We start from the raw sequence: 21,066 nt of genomic DNA on the forward strand, positions 1-21,066 counted from the left end.
GAAGAAAGCTGGAGAATGGAGTTGAGAAACATCTCAGCCATGATTGAATGGGGGAGCAGACTCGATAGACTGAATGTCCTCATATCTGCTCTTGTGTCATATGATCTTATGGTTCCATTGGATTGGAAAAATGCTAATGTAACGTCTGTATTCAGAATGGGAGGGAGGCCATATGTGGGAAATTGCAGACCAGTTCGTTGAACATTTGTTCTCGAGTCATAGAGATGTGCAGCACGGAAATAGACCCTTCAGTCCAACTTGACCATGTCAAAAGATATCCTAACCTAATCTAGTCCAATTTGCCAGCACTTGACTCATATCCCTCTAAACCCTTCCTACCCATCCAGATGCCTGTTAAATGCTGTAATTGTACCAGCCTCCACCACTTCCTCTGGCAGCTCATTCCATACAAGCACACCCTCTAAATGAAAAAGTTGCCCCTCAGGTCCCTTTTACATATTTCCCCTCTCACCCTAAATCTATGCCGACTAGTTCTGGACTCCCCCACCCCATCGAAAAGACCTTGTCTGTTTATCCTATCCATGCCTCTCATTGTTTTATAAACCTCCATAAGGTCACCCCTCACCCTCTGAACCTCCAGGGAAAACAGCTCCTGCCTATTAAGCCTCTCCCAAATGCTCCAACTCTGGAAACATCAGTGTAAGTCTTTTCTGAACCCTTTCAAGGGATCAGGCAGGAAAATGGGGGTGATGAGCAGTCTTGATCGAACGGCACAGCAGTCTTGATGGGCTGAATGGCCTAATTCTGCTCCTATATTTGTGAATTTTTGAACTCTGGAGCAAGCAGGACTTGAACCCGATCCAGGGTTAGGGTCGCTACCTCTGTGCAACAAGACATCCAGAAAAATATCAAATCCTCCCCATCGCGGAATTGCACCCCCAGTCTCCTGAGTCACAGATGGGGATACTAACCACTACACTACCGAGAATGCTGGACAGTTGCAAGATGATGGAGATAGGGGTGGAGAATAGGTGGGTGTTTCAGGAACTATTATAGACATGAAAGTGTGAATGGCATCTTTATGTACTGTGTAAAAACAAGGACTGCAGATGCTGGAAACCAGAATCTAGATTAGAGTGGTGTTGGAAAGGCACAGCAGGCCAGCAGCATCCGAGGAGCACGACTAAGCCAGCCAATGATCTGACCTGTGCCACACAAGCGCAGTCCTCCTGGAGAGTTACCAGGAGTATGTTCAGGCTGTAGGAAGAGATCCAATTCCCGGTTTGACCTGGAATGTAATCCCCACAGGCACACAGGGAGCGGTGATCCACTTGCTCCACATGTGGGAAGGGATTCACTGAGTCATTCAAACTCAAACACATCATTGACTTCCTACTGGACAGAAAGTATTAAACTTCTCAGCAACAACGCTTTAAAAAAAATCCATTGTTATATTCGTAGTGAGAATCACAGTTTTCCAAACTGTGGGCCAATAATAGAGATGTTGAGAGACCAGGTTTGGAATGCATGGCTGCCCAGGTAACAATGGTTGCTATGGGGCTCACAGTGATGACTGAGGGGCCGTCCCTTTAGATGCTCGGTTGTTTCTGTGTTGTTGATGAGGCTTGGCCTCATGGACTGATCTCTGAAGTCAGATTCAAAAGAAGGTTTGAAAATTATGAGAAAAATCATACCCAGAAAAGACAGTGAAAAACTGTTCACCATGGTAAGAGCATTGAGAATAAGAATGCAGATTTCAAATCCATTACAAGGAAGAAAATGTGATGTGAGAAAGAAATTTCACACAGTGAGTAAATAGATCTGGAAGACATTGCATGGAACAGTGGTTGAAGCAGATTCAGTTAAGAGCATTGGAAAATTATTTGATGACAAGCAATGTACCAGTTTCCAAGGAAGCGTCAGGAAAATGGCACAACATCAGAAAGCTCATTTAGAGAGCTGCATGGACACAATTGGCTGAATGACCTGCTTCTGTGATTTAGTCATTCAGTGGTTCATAATTGCTAATCAGGTCTTCGTCAGTTGTTAACGTCAAGCTAACATCTGCTATTTTGTATGGTCAATCAGATCAATGTTTTATAACTGCAGGGATTGGGACTAGGACCCCAGGTATTCACAGTATGTGTCAATGATTTAGATGAGGAAACTAAATGGAATATATCACAAATTGCAGATGACACGAAGCTGGGTGGAAGGGTGAGCTGTGAAGAGGATACAATGTTATTTCACAGTCTGAGTGAGTGGGCAAATATATGTCAGATGTAGTTAGCGTGGATAAACGTGAGGTTATCCACTTTTCGAGCAAAAATAGAAAAGCAAATTATTTGAATAACTGTAACCGAGGAGATGGGAAGGTTCACCAAGAACTAATCCAAGATGGAGGACTGGAAAATTTGTGGCTGTAAGAGCTGCTCCTGTTTTGAGGTATTTCCAGTGTTGGAGGCGATTTCCTTGAATTCCAGGAGCAGCAATTAATGTTTTATATGCTGATGCATTGTTTTGGAACTTTAGAGTAAAAAAATCAAGACAACAGCAATTTTAAAATGGAGAAAGACAGCCAAAGGCAACAAGCACATGGTCTGTAAGGGAGAGAGAGAGAGAGAAACCTATACTACTAACGGATACAGCAGTGAATCTGCATAGTTGCTGCCTTTCCTGTTTGAAATCATATATCTCTGAACATCTTGGAAAAATTAACAAACAGCAAAATTCACAGCTGACCTTGAAGGAACATTTGTAGGAGAGCTCACAGCACAGGAACAGATTAGTGCAGAGTTTTTAACGTGTAACCGTGCCGTAAGTCTGCAGTAGTGAATAGAGTGGGTTCTTTCTTGATTATATGTTTTGAGATTTTAGAAGTTCACCAGCAAGTCCACAACAGGGAATGGCTGATCACCTGCTCCAGGCACAGGAAGGGATTCATCAATTCTTCCAGCCTGCAGACACACTAGCGGGTCCACACCAGGCACAGCATGCTCACCTGCTCTCAGTACGGGAAGGCCATCACCCCCTCCTCCCACCTGCAGAGGCACCAGTGAGTTCATGTGCCATTACAGGGTGATTGAAGGAACAGGGCCGAGTGCCATTATCGACTGGACTATCAACCCAGTTCTGGGGACTCCTCGGGACTCCTGGGTTTGAATCCCACCACAGCAGATGGCGGAATTGGAATTCAGTCAGAAATCTGGAGTTCAGAATATAATGATGAAATCATTTTCTGGGGAAAGAAAATCCTCTGATTCACTCATGTTAGAGTTTGTCTGCAACCCAATCTTGAGTCAGATTGGTTCTGTTTCCAAAGTAGGGATTTATCACATGACACATGGATTGACTGCCTGACGATTGTGTGCTTTTTGAGCAAAATATAATGTATCTGCAAATAAAATTCTGCAATTGCAATTTCAGCCCATAAACTCATGTGTGTGCATGCATGCGAGCGTGTGTGTTTGTGCATAAGAGCATGTGTTTGCATTCGACCATGCTTGGTAACGTGTGTGAATAATGAGGTACAAGTCTGTGTGAGTGCGGTCACTTGTCGTGTGACATGAAACCAAGGTCCGTGTTGAGGCCATCCTCATGGGTTCCGTACTTGCCTATCAGTTATACAACACACATTGGAGAGGGCAGGGTGGGGCTTGTCTTTCAATTTGCAGAAGGTGGGAGGCTCTGGATGCTTTGATCCAGGGCAAACACATCCTGGAGGATATTCGTCCAGAGGGATGGAGCGGGAAGCCAGGCTGCAGACATGTTGAGGGTAAAGTGGGAAAGTTAACCAGGCACTTTATTCTGGGAGATTGTCATTCCCTTCTGGAGAGAGCCTTTTGTTTGCATCAGTGGACAGGATCAGGAGGATGTAAGTGCAGGTCTGGCAGATAAAGGGGATCTGATAGAGGGCTGCAGGTGGTAGGCGCTAACTGGTTGGGCAGAGGGAGTAAAAACAACATTGGGGAGGGGGAGATGGTGGTAAGGGACAGAACAGTGACAGAGATGGTCTCCGTTCTCTGCAGTTGTCAGCAGGAGCACAGATGGCATTGGTGTCTGTTTGGTGCCAGGATTTAGGAACCGATGTGCTCAGGGCTGGAGAAGGTTGCAGTGGGTGTGGTCCAACAATGTCAGGAGGAGAGAGCCTCTGCTAAGGGCACATGAAAAGTTAGAAACTACTAGGACAAAGCAGAACATCAAAGCTCTGAGCAGCACGATGGCTCAGTGGTTCATACCACTGACTCACAATGTCAGGGACCTGGGTTCGGCCCCACTCTTGAGCAGCTGTCTGTGTGGACTTTCACACGTTCTCACCCTTCTGCCTGCATGAGTTAACTCTGGGTGCAGTTCAGGGTAGATCGGCCGTGCTAACGTGTGCACATATGTGCAACTGAGGGTCGGTTAACCATGGGGAACTGCAGGAAAAACGGGTGGGTCTGGATGGGATACTGTTTGGAAGGTCAGTCTGAATTTTGTAGGCCAAATGTCCTGTCAGGATTATATGATTCTATTGCATTAGCCAAGCATCTATTGAGAAACAATTGCCTCAGGTCTGCTGTGGGTGGAGTGGGTTCCAATACATGAGACACTGACACCAGTCCTGAGGAAGGTGAGATTTGTGCCGTCAGTCCCCCAAACACTTGGTCCCCGTCCACTCTCTCTCCTCACACTCTGCACCTACCAATTCTCTGTGCTCAGCCGCCCTCTCTCTCTTCCCCTCATTTTCTGCACCCCACCCTCTGTCCCGTCATTTTCTCTCTCTCTCTCTACCCCCACTCCCTTGTCCATTCTCCCTCCCTTCTACCATACTTTCTCGTGCCCTCTTTGATTGCTGTATCTCTTTCTCAGGAAAGAGAGAGAATCGTTGGCGATGACTCTACCTGGAAGACAGGGGTGCGCAAGAAATGGCTGATCTTTAAAATTAAGAACAGCTAAAATGATATAATCAGAAACATTGTTAACATCTAAAAGCATATTAATTTATATTTTTAAAAGCTGCAGTCATGTTTCTGAAACTTGCATTGAAATAGACGCATAGAGTCATACAGCACAGAAACAGATCCTTCAGTCCAACTCGCCCATCCCCTCCAGATATCCTAAATTGATCTAGTGACCCATTTGACAGCATTTCACCCATATCTCTCTCACACCTTCCTATTCAGATACCCATCCTGACCCCGATCCCTATCAAATGTTGTAATTGTAGCAGCCTCCACCACTTCCTCTGGGCAGCTCATTCCATACACACACCACACTCTACATGAAAGTTACCCCTTAGGGCCGTTTTAAATCTTTCCCCTCTCACCCTTAACGTATGCCGTCTAGTTTTGGACTTCCTCTAACATGGGGAAAAGACATACAAAGCCGGACGAAATTCAAAAGGAATAAAATGTCGAGCCACAGGGAATAATAAAATTGTGGCTGCAGCTTTTTTTTCTCCTATTGACATTTGGACGCTTAAAATCTGTCAGTAAAGCCAGCACCTCCACAGAGCATGCTGCACATGCTTCTCGGTGTCAGCGACAACTGCGCATGTACTGCGGTGTCAGCAACAACTGCGCATGTACTGCGGTGTCAGCAAAAGCACTGAGCATGCTCTTCGCTGTCCGCGGAAACAGCGCTTGACTTCCTTCTGAAGGACCAATGGTGAGACCCGGAGGACCGGAAGGAGCCTGGTCCACCTGCCATTCAGAACAACCTCTTTGTCTGAATGCGGAAGTTGGGCTGTGAGTTTCTCAAGATGCGGTTGTTCCTCTCTCTCTTTGAATGAAGATTGAGCTTCACCCCAGACTGCAACTCTGTCCAACATCTGTGGGTACGGCACTCTCTTTTCTCACCCACTTTTTCATTTCTTTTTCGTTCTGGGATTCAGTAGCTGACTTGCACAAACTGAAGGGAAAGGGAGTGAATCCAGGGAGGGGACAGACTCTGGAAAAGTTGGTTCACGGCTGTGTCTCAATTGGCAAACGCACAGCAAATGCAGTGCCACAAAGTAAAGTTAAAGCCTATTGCTTTTAAAAAAAAGGCAGAAAGGAGGTGCATGGTTTAAATGATAATGTGGGATATAGGTAAATTAATGTTACTTCTGCAATTCTGCATTTTTATTTTACAAAGTAAAATGAACTCACATGAGTGTGTAATTGTTTTAGCCAAGAGCTGAGTCAGCAAGAATGGAAACGATGTGGAGGAAATGTATAATTGTTTTTGTATTAGCTAAAACTGTATGTCAGAAGGTAGACATTATGGGCAAGTCGATAAGATGTTGTGAGAGGATGAAGTTAAGCTAGATACGCCTGCACAAACAGTAGGTATAAAAATCTGCTTCCCACTTTTACAAAAACACACGAACAAACCCCAATTAAAAGGGTCATAGGGATCTGAACAGCCTCGGGAAAGGCACAGATGAAGGGGGTAGATAATGATGAAGAAAGAATATGCCTAACAATGACCTACAGCAGGATGAGGTCAAACAGCCTTGTGAGGCCAGAAATAAGCATTTTGTCACAGACAAGGCCATATAAGGCAAGAGATAAACAGGGGAAATGGGGGCCGGTCTTAGGGAAGTGGACGATGTATGCAGGGGAGGAGCGATGTAAAACAAAAGACATCAAATCATATAAATATTATGTATGAATTGAACTTGGTGTGTGTATGTCCTCTACCTTATAGGTACTGGACATCTCACCCACTTGCAAGTGTAAAATAAAGGACACTGCTGATTCAGATTTTGTCTCGGACTGCAATTATTGAGGTGTGTGAGCTTTGTTTCTCACAATTGGGGGCTGTCCGGGATTTTCTTCCATCACCGGGGGGAGTGGCTGGTCTTGGACACTGGGAAGACGCGTCCCGTTCCCCATTGAGGAGCGGTCTCGTGTCCTGGTTTGGTCTGCTCCCTTGGGCGACTGGTACGAATCCCACAAGAGAGACATCTGAATCAGACAGGGATAGGCGTTCGATAGAAAGTACGGCGACAAGGGGCCAGGCAACTCTGTGCACAGACCAAGGTAAGAAACCTGACTTTTAAGTATTGCCTTGGTGGCTGGGATTGAGTTTTAGTCGTTAATAAGGGACTAACGAAGGAACTCAATATGGGTTGTGCCGTGGGTAAGGAAAAAGCCTCCGGGAAAACAAAAGAAGGAAAAGGCAATGGAAATGGAGGGGGGGTCCCTTACAACATACCTCCAGAAAGTCCTTTTGGCAGGATGTTGTGGAATTGGCAAAATAATACTTGTACAGGGGAAAAAGATGATTAAATATTGTTGCTTCATATGGACTAAGGAATCCATTCTTCGTCCTGCCGTCTTCTGGCCAAAATACAGGTCGGACAAAGACTGGGTTTGTAAATATCTGAATTTATTTGTCAATGAGTGAGAGAGAGAGAGTGAATGAAAAGAGCTGTACAGCTGGTAGAAAGTTTAACCCTTTGTGATTTGGTTTGAATGCACATTTGTTTGTTGGTGATTGAATGTTTGCGTTTTATTCCCTGGAGTTTGAGTTCCGGGACTGTTTTGAATCTGATTTTTATTATGGAAACTTAACATGATTTCTTTTAAGGCTAAGGATTCTATCGAGATTATGAAAAAAAAAGAATGATAACTCCTGTTCTTCTGACAGGTCATGACTGCCTTACTATCAGTTTCTAACTAATCTCTTTTATCTTTACATGAAAGTGATTTATGGAGGACAGTTGAAGTTTCAGTTCAATGTTAGATTGTAGTAAAAACAAGATCCTATGGTTAATATCTGTGACCTTGGATTCGGCCATTGTTCATGCATTAGAAATATTTTTTTTAACTTGAATAGACAAATTCTTTTAAGGCAGCTCTGATTATTTCACGACCTATAGTATTGTAATTGAGCAATGATTGGTCAGGACTACTTAAGAAAACTAATTTTGGATTTAAATTAAGGGACTAAAACTTGGTGATTACAGTGGATTTCAAAATTGAGAACTGTATGCATTTTACATTTTGAATATTAAATACTGAATAAATGAACATAAATATATAAATATATTTACAAGTTTGGAACAGGCTTTAAAGTTAGTCAAGCATGAATTGATGAATTGGTGTTTGAAGTTATGGGGAGCTAGAAATATTGCAATATTTCTTTAAAAAAAGAAAAAGGGGAAGAACGTAATGACCTATCCCCTTCGGGAGGTACCAATCGGGGACAAAGATTGGGTTTGTAAGTGTCCCCCTCAGCAGTGGGGAGGTCAGAACATTTAAAAAAGAAATGAAGGTCCTGGTTGAGGATCCGGTAGGGTTGTCTGAACAAATTGATCAATTTTTGGGGCGCAGTCTGTATACCTGGGCTGAGTTAATGTCTATTTTGAATATACTATTTACTAGGGAAGAAAGGGGACTTATATGGGGAGCAGCCATTAAAATATGGGACAGGGAACACCCCATTGGAGATGGGGATGCTGGACAGGGAGAAGTGAAGTTTCCCTTCAGAGACCCCCAGTGGGAAAGTCAAAATCCGGAGCATAGAGAAGAAATTAGGGAATTGAAAGACCTGGTTCTAAAAGGAATAAGAGAGGCAGTTCCGAAGTCACAGAATTCGATTAATGTCTTTGAAATTAGACAGGAGAAAGGTGAGAATCCTTCAGCTTTTTTTTGCAGAGATTAAGAGACGCAATGTGGAAATATTCTGGAACGAACCCTGAGAACCCAGTGGCACAGGGTCTTTTGAAAGTACATTTTGTGACAAAGGAATGGCCAGACATACAGAGAAAGATACAGAAGATAGAAGGGTGGAGTGAAAAGCCATTAGATGAATTGTTAAGAGAGGCACAGAAAGTGTTTGTAAAGAGAGAGGATAAGAGACAAAAACAGAAGGTGAAAATGATGGTAGCGACACTTGATGAGGTAGTTAAGAAAAGAGTGGAACCAATAGTGAGCAACCGGAGCGGTGGGTGGCAGCAGGTCGGACAGAGAGGACAAGGGGGAGCGTTTGATAGAGGGTTCGAGCGACAGGGGCAGAGCTGGAGGTCTCCACAGGCAGGATGCTATTATTGTGGAAAGATAGGGCACTTTAAGCGGGAGTGTCCTGCTCTGAAAAGGGAAGAGAGGGCAATTCCGCTTATGAATTTTGATGAAGAATAGGGGTGTCAGGGGTTCCTGCCCTCGGGGGCCCACCAGGAACCCTTGATAAACCTGAAGGTGGGACCCCGTAGGGAAGGGGTAGTCTTCCTAGTAGATACGGGGCAGCACAGTCATCGCTGAATTTTAAACCAAAGAAAGTAGGAATGTCAACACGGTCAATTACTGTTTCGGGGGTAAAAGGGGAAGGATTTACTGTTCCAGTATTTGAACCTATGATGACAGAAGGTCCTAAGGATAGGGTCACAGGGGAACTGTTGTATATCTCTGATATAGGAAGTAACTTATTAGGGAGAGACTTAATATCCTCTTAGGACTGGGGATTGGAATTCAGGAAAAAGAATTAGTTGTACAAAGGCAATGTTGACAGAGGATGTGGAGAGAGAGATAGACCCTATTGTATGGGCTAGGGAAGGGAATTGTGGAAAACTACAGATCCCTCCCCTTGAAGTAAATTTTAAAAAAAGGAAAAGGGGACGTTGTCTGTGAGCGACAATATCCCATTTCCATAGAAGGTAAACGAGGACTGCAGCCAGTAATTGAAGGATTGATTAGAGATGGACTGTTGGAGCCATGTATGTCTCCTTATAATACCCCAATTCTACCAGTGCGAACATCCGATGGAACTTATCGAACGGTGCAGGATTTGAGAACATTAAATTGAATAGTACAGATCAGGCACCCAGTGATCCCAAACCCCTATACCTTATTAAGTGAGATCCCTCATAACCACAAATGGTTTAGTGTGATAGATTTAAAGGATGCCTTTTGGGCTTGTCCCTTGGCAGAGGAAGGTAGGAATTTGTTTGCCTTTGAGTGGGAAGACCCTAAGACAGGACAGAAACAGCAATACCGGTGTACTGTGCTTCCCCAGGGGTTTACAGAATCCCCGAATTTATTTGGACAGATGTTAGAACAAATTTTGGAGAAATTTAGCAGCCCCAAGGGGACTACCCTGTTGCAGGATGTAGACGACCTCTTAGTAATAGGAAAAAAAAAGAGAAAGAGTAGTAGAAGCCACTAACATATTATCAAATTTCCTGGGTCAGCAGGGACTGCGAATATCTAAAAACAAACTACAATACGTGGAGCAAAAAGTGAAATACTTGGGACATTTAGTTAGTGAGGGAAAGCGAAAGATAAGCCCGGAACGGACGGAGGGAATAGTGGGGATGCTACTGCCCAGCACTAAACGGGAGTTACGCAAATTTTTGGGTCTAATGGGTTATTGCAGATTGTGGATTGATTCCTATGCACAGAAGACTAAGAAATTATATCTCAAACTATTAGAGGGGAACCAAAATGTCTAAGTTGGGATGATGAGGAAAAAGACCTAGTTGAGAAACTCAAAAGAGATCTGATCCATGCCCCCGTGTTAGCCTTACGTTCTCTAGATAAACCTTTCCACCTCTTTGCTACCGTGGATAAGGGAGCGGCTTTGGGAGTATTGACCCAGAGGTGGGGAGGAATGAGACAACCAGTAGCATATCTTTCGAAGCTACTGTATCCAGTATCCCGGGGGTGGCCTGAGTGTGTGCAGGCCGTGGCTGCCACTGCACTGTTGGTGGAGGAAAGCAGAAAGCTTACATTTGGGGAAGCCCTAATAGTAAGCACTCCACACCAAGTGAGAATAATCCTAAACCAAAAAGCTGGGCGATGGTTGACAGACTCGCGGATTCTGAAATATGAGGCAATATTAATAGAAAAGGATGATCTAGTGTTGGTCACTGACAATTGTTTAAATCCAGCTGCCTTTCTTTGGAAAGGGGAAGGAGACTCTCCTCAGAATCCAGGGCACGATTGCTTTGACATTATAGAATACCAAACTAAGGTCCGCATGGACCTGAGAGATGTTCCACTTCATGCAGGGGCTAGACTTTTTATAGACGGATCATCCCGGGTGACTGAAGGGAAAAGACATAATGGGTATGCAGTCGTAGACGGGACAAACATTAGTGTGGTGGAGGCAGGACGGTTGCCAAATGGGTGGTCAGCTCAGACTTGTGAACTCTATGCATTGGAAAGAGCCCTTAGGGCATAAGAGAATAAAGAGGGAACAGTATACACTGACTCTAAATATGCATTTGGTGTTGTGCACACTTTCGGTAAGATATGGCAGGAACGACGGCTGATCAATAGCTGAGGGAAAGAATTAGTACATGAAGAATTGATTAAACGGGTCTTGGAGTCCCTATTACTTCCCTGAGAAATAGCAGTAGTGCATGTAAATGGTCATCAGAAAGGAAATGAACTAGAAGTTAGGGGAAATAGATTAGCCGATGAAGTGGCTAAGGAAGCAGCCCTGAACCCACAAGAAGTGGTGATTCATTCCCTAATACCTATTGTCCCAAGTCCTAGGGAAGCTCCTATATTTACTGAAAGTGAAGAAAATGAATTGAGAGATTTAGGGGCTGTAAAAACAGCAGACGGGCATTGGAGGTTACCTGATGGAAGGGAAATGTTAAACAAAATGATGATGCGAGAAATTATGGCTGTCCTACACCAAGGCAGCCATTGGGGAGTACAAGCAATGTGTGATTTAGTTCTTAGGGAATATGGATGTAAAGAAATATATACAATTGCTAAACAAATGTGAGGGATGTATAATATGCAGAAAGGTAAATAAGAAAGTCTTGAGAAAACAGACCCCGGGAGGAAGAGACCCAGGATTGAGACCTTTCCAGAGTATACAAGTAGATTATACTGAACTCCCCAGGGTAGGAAGACTAAAATATATGCTAGTCATAGTAGATCATCTATCTGGTTGGGTTGAGGCATACCCCCTAGCTACTGCCACTGCGAGTGGAGTGTCTAAAACAATATTGGACCACATAATTCCCCGATATGGGCTCGTGAACCATATTGATTCCGACCAAGGAACTCACTTTACCTCTAAAGTGTTACAGGGGGTAATGAAATGGTTGGGAATTTCCTGGGAGTTCCATACTCCATGGCACCCGCCATCATCGGGAAGGGTTGAGAGAATGAACCAAACAGTCAAACGACAGCTCTCGAAATTGATAATAACCAGACTCCCTTGGACCAAATGTTTACCTATAGCTCTCTTGCGAGTACGAACAGCCCCAAGGAAAGATTTGGGACTATCCCCCTATGAAATCTTATTTGGATTACCTTACTTGGGAACGAATGGAGAATTGCCAATTCCCGAAACTAAAGATTTGTTTTTAAAGAAGTACATACTGGGCTTGTCCTCCTCTTTGTTTTTCCTCAGGAAACAGGGTTTATTGGCACAGACTCCACCCCTTGAATTCACCGTTCATCCCATCCAGCCGGGCGATTGAATCTTAGGAAAATCATGGACAGAGACTAAATCGCAGCCGGACTGGGAAGGGCCGTACCAGGCTCTTTTGACTACCGAAACGGCAATAAGGACAGCGGAGAAAGGCTGGACTCATTACACTCGGATCAAAGGGCCAGTGGAATCTCCAGTTGAGGAAGAAGTCTGGACAGCCGAATTAACGCAAGGTCCGCTGAAACTCAGACTAAAGAGACTTTGAGTAACTAATTATACAGTGGCGACGCGAGCGCGGGATTATTTCTGTAAGATTGTATATTAAGTCTTTTTGTGCTTCAGCATGATGTTTAGAATACTGGGAATGCTGCTAGAATTATGATGCTAGCCCTTTTAGTATTGGGATTTCGTCAAATATCATTTTCATATGTATTATTAACGGTTCCTGAATCTGATAATCTACAAGTAATAGACGCTGATGTATGCAGCTTAGTAAATTGTGGGGATGTAGATAATCAGAGACAGTACCGCAGCTCTGAGATACATCTTACGTCCTATGGGGATGGCCTTGGGGATGGTACTTAGTATAATGGTCTCGTCACAGTACACCAGGCCCCCTTCCGACCAGCTCGTGATTGTCCTGATAAAAAGTGTAACCCAATATACCTAACGATAAGGAAAACTACATGGCACAAAACAATCCTGGGGCGGTGGGGTGGGGGGGGGCACCTATGAGATACAATGAAATGAAACGTTTGGGATAGAAATGAAAGCAAATGGGAAGGATTTCTTGGGCTCTTGTTCTTCAATTAGTGTAGGACAGGGAAAACGGGGAGAACTACTGGGTAATAAGATACAATCTTTCACCCCTCCCGATGATCCTAAAGTAGTAAAATTTATAGAGGTAAAGGACTTGAAACAGACCATTGAAATAGAAACTAGGTACGGGGATGCAAATGCCTGGGTTGAATGAGTAAAGTATACTGTGAAAAGTCTGAACAAAAGCAATTGCTATGCATGTGCCTCCGGTAGGCCAGTGACCCAGGTGGTTCCCTTTCCGCTCGGGTGGAAGCGAGACAGGAAGGGCATGAAATGTATGATAGCCCTGTATCAGGATGAGACTGCGTGGAATGAGAGGAATTGTACCTCCCTATCTCTGATGTTCCCTCCCTTGGAGAAGAAAGATGCAAAAGGTCCCCCCCTGTTTTCTGCAGCAGTTGGAAATCACACATCATGTGTGCGTAGACGAGGTACAAGTCGGTCGTAAGATTTGAGGGAGCTGAAATTATGTACAGAGATTAAGAATGTTACCGAAACGGAGAAGGGAGGGAACTACTCAGCACTAAAGGTTGCCTGAGCGGATCTGTGGAGGCGAAATATTGAGACCCACGCTACCTCCAGACTGGAAAGGGATATGTGCAATTGTACAATTGACAATTCCATTTACCCTGGCATTTGAGAAGGAAAACATAGGAGGGAAAAAGGGAAGGGGTAAGAGATTACTGTTAGACACTTCTTTCGATGACAGGATTTATCTCGATTCTGTAGGAATCCCGAGGGGGGTACCTGATGAATTCAAGGCTCGTAACCAGATTGCAGCAGGCTTTGTGTCAGCTCTCTTTTGGTGGGTAACAATTAATAAAAATGTAGATTGGATAAATTACATTTTCTATAATCAACAGCGATTTATAAATTATACAAGAGATGCGGTTAAAGGAATATCAGACCAGCTTGATGAGACAAGTAGGACGGTATGGGAAAACAGAATGGCCCTTGATAGGATTTTAACAGAAAAAGGGGGTATGTGTGTGTGTGATGTTAGGAGGAAGCTGTTGTACATTTATTCCTAATAACACTGCACCTGGTGGTTCAATTACTCGGGCCTTAAGAGGATTGACTACCTTAGCAGAGGAACTGGCTGAGAATTCAGGAGTAGATACATCTCTCACAGGATGGCTTGAATCCTGGTTTGGAAGGTAGAAGGGGATGGTGGTTTCTATCCTTACTTCCCTGATAGTAGTAGTCGGGGTATTAGTGGCCATTGGCTGTTGTATCATACCCTGTATGCGAGGGCTCACCCAAAGACTGATTGAAACAGCATTGATGAAACAGGTGCCCCTAAAAGAAAAATGCAGAAGATAACAAATGGTAATTAAAGAAAAGGGGGAAATTGTGGGATATAGGTAAATTAATGTTATTTCTGCAATTCCATTTTACAAAGTAAAATGAACTCACACCAGTGTGTAATTGTTTTAGCCACGAGCTGAGTCAACAAGAATGGAAACGATGTGGAGGAAATATATAATTGTTTCTGTCTTAGCTAAAATTGTATGTCAGAATGAGATGTGCCAGTAAAACAATGGCAGACATTACGGGCAAATAGATAAGATGTTGTGAGGGGATGAAGTTAAGCTAGATACGCCTGTACAACCAGTAGGTATAAACATCTGCTTCCCACTTTTACAAAAACACAGGAACAAACCCCAATTAAAAGGGTCATAGGGATCAGAACAGCCTCGGGAAAGGCACAGATGAAGGGGGTAGATAATGATGAAGAAAGAATATGCCCAACAATGACCTACAGCAGGATGAGGTCAAACAGCCTTGTGAGGCCAGGAATAAGCATTTTGTCACAGACAAGGCCGGATAAGGCAAGAGATAAACGGGGGTAATGGGGACCGGTCTGAGGGAAGTGGACGATGTAAGCAGGGGAGGAGCGATGTAAAACAAAAGACATCAAATCATATAAATATTATGTATGAATTGAACTTGGTGTGTGTATGTCCTCTACCTTATAGGCACTGGACATCTCACCCACTTGCAAGTGTAAACTAAAGGACACTGCTGATTCAGATTTTGTCTCGGACTGCAATTATTGAGGTGTGTGAGCTTTGTTTCTCACAATCAGTGAACTGCTTTTTTGTTAGAACCACAAGTTCTTGATTTATTTTCATAACTTACTGATATTCACATCTGCACATTCAATGTCAAACTCTAACATCAGAAATGACATGACACCATTAATTTTTTCTTACAATAATCCAACAAACAAATTAATAACAGTGAATACCAAGTCTCATTAATATGAAATTAAATTTGACCAAATAAAATGTAAAATCAAGATGTGAGATAACAAATGGGGGAAGGGCAGAAGGCAAGAAATGCAGCATCATAGAAGGTGCTCCTCCAGGGAGTGTATTTTACCAACTACAACTGCTCAATATAAACAAACACTCTGACATGATCCTCCGGTTTTAATGTAAACCATAGCCCCATACAGTAGGTACCATTTAAATAAGTTAATAGATACAAGCCTTGAGCAAATCCAGCCTCCAGCCGGACCCCCCGCTTCTTGGAGCTCGGACCTTCCTCCAGCTCCGGGGGGTTGTTGAGCTCCTGGGCTCCGGCCGCCGCCGAAGAAGCCGCGGGCGCCGGCTCTCTCTCCTCCACCGCCGACATTTTTAATTTGTTTTCTCGTTCACCCGGTAACCGTCACCTCCCCCTTCCCGGGCCCCGGAAATTATACAAAAATAAACAATAAACCCCACCGGGGACTGTCTCCTTTTCTTCACAACTTTTGTTTGAAAAGTTCCGGCTTTAATTTGAAATGTATTTTAAAGGTATTTTCTGAGGTAAACGATGCCTGTCTGCCCCCCTCCCTCCGTCAGAAACCGCCCGCTGAGTCGATGAGAAAACCGCAGCCTCGCGCCGCCATCTTTGTTTTTCTTCTTCTTTCCGTCTCCTCCTTCACTGTAGCGCGTCATCCACGCCCCGCCCAATCAGAGCGCACCTTACTCCACCTGACCAATGGCGGCCGGCTTTGCAGTCGAAAAGGAAGCCACAACTCGGAATGTCGCTCTCCGATTCGTCCGCACCGACCGCAGCCTTTGGGATTGGTGGAGAGGTTTGCAGGCCCTTCACTGTCCCCGCCCCTTTACTACAATGGGCTCGAGGGGTTCAGGAGGAAGATGTTCTCACTCATTCATTCAACAGGAGATGGGCTCAATTTACTGTAATGGGCTGTGGGGGTATAGTGGTCATGTCTCATGTTGAGGAGGAAGGTGTTTCCTCTCATTCAACAGAAGAGGACCTATTTACTACAGAGGTTTTTTTTGTGATGCAGCTGTAGTCTCCCATAGAGCCCTGAGCCTCAGGTTTAAATCCCACTGCTCCAGTCTGTGTAATAACATACTCAATTTTTTTCAGTCATAAGTCACACAACTATAGTCCAACACGTCTATTTGAAATCACACGCGCTTGGAGCGTAGCCTCTTCATCAGGTGAAGACATGGAAAACAAAATGTGCAGGAAAGGGAATTCAGATAAATGACCAGCCATGGATGGTGATGAAAGACAGAGCATCTCAACAGTCAATTACCTATTCCCATTCCTATTTCTGATCTTCTTCATACATGACAAGTTGTATATTTTCCAAACATAAATTTTATTTCCATGGTTTAAAAATGAATATTTAAGAATGGTCAGTTTATTCTTTCTCACTTGAGCACATTGTGACCCATAACTATTTAGATACCACTGTTAATATCATAGCCCGTCTCATGAGATATCAGAGGAACAATTCATAAACAAAATTTGACACTGAGTCACTCGAGTAGACACTTGAACAGAGAAAGCGCCCGACAGATATTGGGAATCTAAAGGTTATTGAAGTGAAATGTTAAGAAGAGCAGGTGAACACCCACAATAAGGGAACTCACCTGACTGACCTAATTATAATCATCACAGTATCCAGTGCTACTCTTCACCGAACACTGATTACTTTCCTTTTCAGTTTAATGATCCAACTATATTTTGAATGCCATAATTGAATCTGACTCCAACACTGTCTCTTGCAGACCATTCTAAAGGTCGAAGATTTTCAATCATTAATGAAATATGTTCTGGATCTCTCCCAAAACACAATTGATATGGATCTTGCTTCAAATCATTTGCAGTAAGTTCTTCACATGGGCATCTTAGAGCATTTGTTTAAATTTTATATCATATTGAGGTGGCACAGTGCTTGGCATTGCTACCTCACAGCACTAGGGACCCAGGTTCAATTCCAGCCTCAGGTGAGTGTCTGTGTGGAGTTTGCATGTTCTCCCTCTCTGCATGGGTTTCCTTCCACAGTCCAAAGATGTGCAGGTTAGGTGGATTGACCATGCAAAATTGCTCTGTGATGTGTAGGTTATGTGGATGAGTCATACTAAATGCAGAAGAACGGGATGATCCTGGGTGGGATGGTCTTTGGTGTGTCAGTGCAGGCTCAATGGGGCAAATGGCCTCTTTCTGCACTGTAGGGATTTTATGTATCTGTCTGATTTCTTGCACATGCTACTTTCTGAAAGGGACATTTTACTGTCATATTCAGTACTGCAGTCTCTATATTTTGATACATACCTCTAAATTAGGTTTGAATGAAATCCCCCCATTTCACTATTTTAGCTACCATTCCCCCCCACCCCTTCCATTCCTTATTCATTTTTCCATTAACTGTGTTATGATTCCCTCCTCTTTATATATATTATTGCAGACAGGCTAAATCTAGTTACCATGTCTCTAAAATATGAGATGAAATATGATTGCATACTTTGAGTCCATTACTACAGTTTGTTAAGGTCTCTTGCCAAAGAGAACTCTTAATCCTGCATCCTTCGGTAGGATTATTTGAGGATATCTGGTCAGCATGGATGAGTTGGATTAAATGGTTTGTTTCCGTCCTGTGCATCTCTATGACTATGACTATCGAATAAGGGCCAGGAGCAGGCAGGTGGGACTAGTTTAGTTAGGGATCATGTACTGAACGGTCTGTTTCCAGGCTGTACGAGTACACAGTCTCAAATGAATGGGGATCAACCCAAAGAGATATTAAAGGTCTCGAGCACCACCTTAGGCACATGTGTGGACACTTTCCAGATAACTGAGAGCAGTGGGGCACTGTGAAGTTCAGTACATCAGTTACCAGCAAGTTCTCTCCGGGAGACTTGTCTCGAGAAAGGAAGCGGTTTCCTGTCCCATCAACTGGACTGTGGATTAGTTTGGAGCAGGTCTGATATCTCTGACAACATCAGTGGACAGAGTCGAGAGTATGGTGCTGGAAAAGCACAGCAGGTCAGGCAGCATCCAAGGAGGAGGGGAATTGACGTTTAGGGCATAAACCCTTCATCATCAATGAGGCTTGTGGATCAGGAGGGCTGAGAGATAAATGGAAGGGGGGTGGTGTTGGGGAGAAGGGAGCTGAGAATGGGATAAGCAGATGAAGATGATTGGTTGGAAAGGAGGGTGGGGCGGATAGATGGGAAAGGTGATGGACAGGTCAGGAGGGCGAGTGGAGGCTTGGGGCTGTGATAAGGTGGGGGGGGGGGAAGAGGAGGAGGAGGAGGATACATGAGGAAACTTTTGAATTCCACATTGATCCCATGTGGTTGCAGGGTCCCAAGGTGGAATAAGAGGTGTTCTTCCTCCAGGCGTCAGGTGGTAAGGGTTTGGCGATGGAGACAGCCCAGGACCTCAATGATCTTGATGGAATGTGAGGGGGAGTTGAAGTGTTCAGCCACAGGGCGGTGGGGTTTGTGGGTGTCCCAGAGTGGTTCTCTGAAACAATCCACAAGTTGGCGTCCTGTCTCTCCGACGTAGAGAAGCCCACATTGGATGCAGTGGATACAGTGGATGACACTGGTGGAGGTCGAGGTAAATTTCTGTCAGATGTGGAAAGATCCTTTGGGCCCTTGGATGGAGGTGAGAGGAGTGGTATGGACACATGTTTTACACTTCCTGTGGTGGCGGGGAAGGGGCCGGGAGTGCGGTGTGGGCTGGTTGTGGGCACACGGACCTGACGAGGGAGTCGCAGAGGAAATGGCCTCTCTGGAATGCTGGTAGGGGTGGGGAGAGAAAAATATACCTGGTAGTGGGGTCCGTTTGTAGGGAGCAGAGGCTGATGTGATGTATCCGGAGGTTGGTGGGGTGGAAGGTGAGGACGGTGGGGGTGGGTTCTGTCCTTGTTCCGTTGGGAGGGGTGGGGTTCAAGGGTGGTGTTGCAGGATGTGGAGATGATGTGCTGGAGGGCATTGTCAACCACGTGGGAAGAGAAATTGCGAACTTGGAAGGAGTAGGCCCTCTGGGATTTTCTACGGTGGAATTGGTCATCCTGGGAACAGATGCGGCGGAGGAATTGGAAATAAGCGATTGCCTTTTTACAGGAGGTGGGGTGGGAGGAGGCATAATCTTGGTAGCTGTGAGAGTCGGTGGGCTTGTAGTAGATGTCCACGGTTAGTCGGTAGCCAGAGATGGAGAGGTCCTGGAAAGGGAGGTGGTCCAGGTGATTTTGAGGTCGGGGTGAAAGGTGTTGATAAAGATGACAAACTGTTCAAACTCCTTGTGAGAGCATGAAGTGGCACCAATATGGTCATCGATGTACTGGAGGAACAGGTGGAGTTGAGGAAAATGGACTGTTCCACGTACCCGACAAAGAGGCAGGCATAGCTGGGTCCCATGCGGGTGCCCATGGCTACCCCTTTAGTTTGGTACATTGGTGTGGATGCCATCTGAGGTTTGTGCGGATCACTTCAGAGGGAACGTGCAGTCCCGGGCTCAGTGAGCAGCACTGCAAGCAAAGCTCACAGAATCCCTACAGGGAAACAGGCCCTTCAACCCAACAATTCCACACCGACCCTCTGAAGAGTAACCCACCCAGACCTATTCCCCTACCCCATTAGTCTACATTACCCCCTAAACAATACACTGCACCTACACATCCCTGAACACGCTGGGACAATTTAGCTTGGCTAATTCACTTGCTCATGTTTGGACTGTGGGAGCACCCAGAGGAAACCCTTGCAAACATGGGGGGAGAATGTGCAAACTCCACAAAGACAGTCACCCTGAGGGTGGAATCGAACCCTGGTCCCTGGCGATGTGACATAGTGGCACTAATCACTGAGCTACTGTGCCGCCCGTGAGCTAACCTGGGGTTGGAGGAAAATGGGAGGGGTGTGGGGGTGCTGTCTAGCAGAAAACAAAGACTGACGCTCCCCCTGCACCCACTGTCAGAACAGGCAGGAGGTTCAGTCCTGGGGGTGACCCACATCAGCGTCGCCGGCGGAATCTGCTGGTGCCCCCTCTGGTGTCTCTGCAAGTTACTGGACGACGTGAACCTCCACCTGCACTTGGGGCAGGCAAACGGCCTCTCCCCGGTGTGGACCCGATGGTGCCTCAGCAGGTTGGAGGCCTGGGTAAAGCCCTTCCCGCATTCAGGACAGCTGAATGGTCTCTCCCCCGTGTGGACCCGCTAGTGGTCCACCAGGTCAGAGGAGCGTTTAAAGCCCTTCCCACACTCAGGGCAGGGGAACGGCCTCTCCCCGGTGTGGACATGCTGGTGCCTCAGCAGGGCAGAGGAATTACCAAAGGCCTTCCCTCACTCAGAATAGCTGAAGGGCCTCTCCCCAGTGTGGACCCACAACAGGTCAGCAGGTTGGAGGATTTGCTGAAGGCCTTCCCGCACACAGGGCAGGGGGAGGATCTCACCCCAGTGTGGACCTGCTGGTGGGCCACGAGGGTAGAGGCCTAGGCAAAGCTGTTCTCACACTCTGGGCAGGAGACTGGTCTCTCCGCTGTGTGGACCCGCAAGTGGGCCAGCAGGTTGGAGGAGCAGGTAAAACCCTTCCTGCACTCAGGGCAGGGGAATGGCCTCTCCCCGGTGTGACTGCGCCGATGAGTCTCCAGAGCAGACGGGAAACTGAAGCA

At 45.3% G+C, this 21,066-nt stretch overlaps 1 protein-coding gene and 1 long non-coding RNA gene across 2 annotated transcripts in view; one reads left to right on the forward strand and one right to left on the reverse strand.

Annotated features, from left to right (window-relative positions):
• LOC140460594 (uncharacterized) overlaps positions 1–16,103 on the reverse strand; it is a 75,651-nt gene extending 59,548 nt beyond the window's left edge. The window contains exon 1 of the mRNA XM_072555207.1: positions 15,636–16,103. The gene's annotated coding sequence lies outside the window, so the exon portion shown is untranslated. The remainder of the gene's footprint in view (positions 1–15,635) is intronic.
• Positions 5,635–15,173, forward strand: LOC140460606 (uncharacterized). Its single transcript, XR_011954235.1, has 2 exons — positions 5,635–5,779; positions 6,634–15,173. It is a non-coding gene; the product is annotated as an uncharacterized lncRNA (long non-coding RNA).
• Positions 16,104–21,066: the final 4,963 nt, after the last annotated feature.

The sequence above is a fragment of the Chiloscyllium punctatum genome, chromosome 36 (genome assembly GCF_047496795.1).
Source record: "Chiloscyllium punctatum isolate Juve2018m chromosome 36, sChiPun1.3, whole genome shotgun sequence".
NCBI classification, from domain to species: domain Eukaryota; kingdom Metazoa; phylum Chordata; class Chondrichthyes; order Orectolobiformes; family Hemiscylliidae; genus Chiloscyllium; species Chiloscyllium punctatum.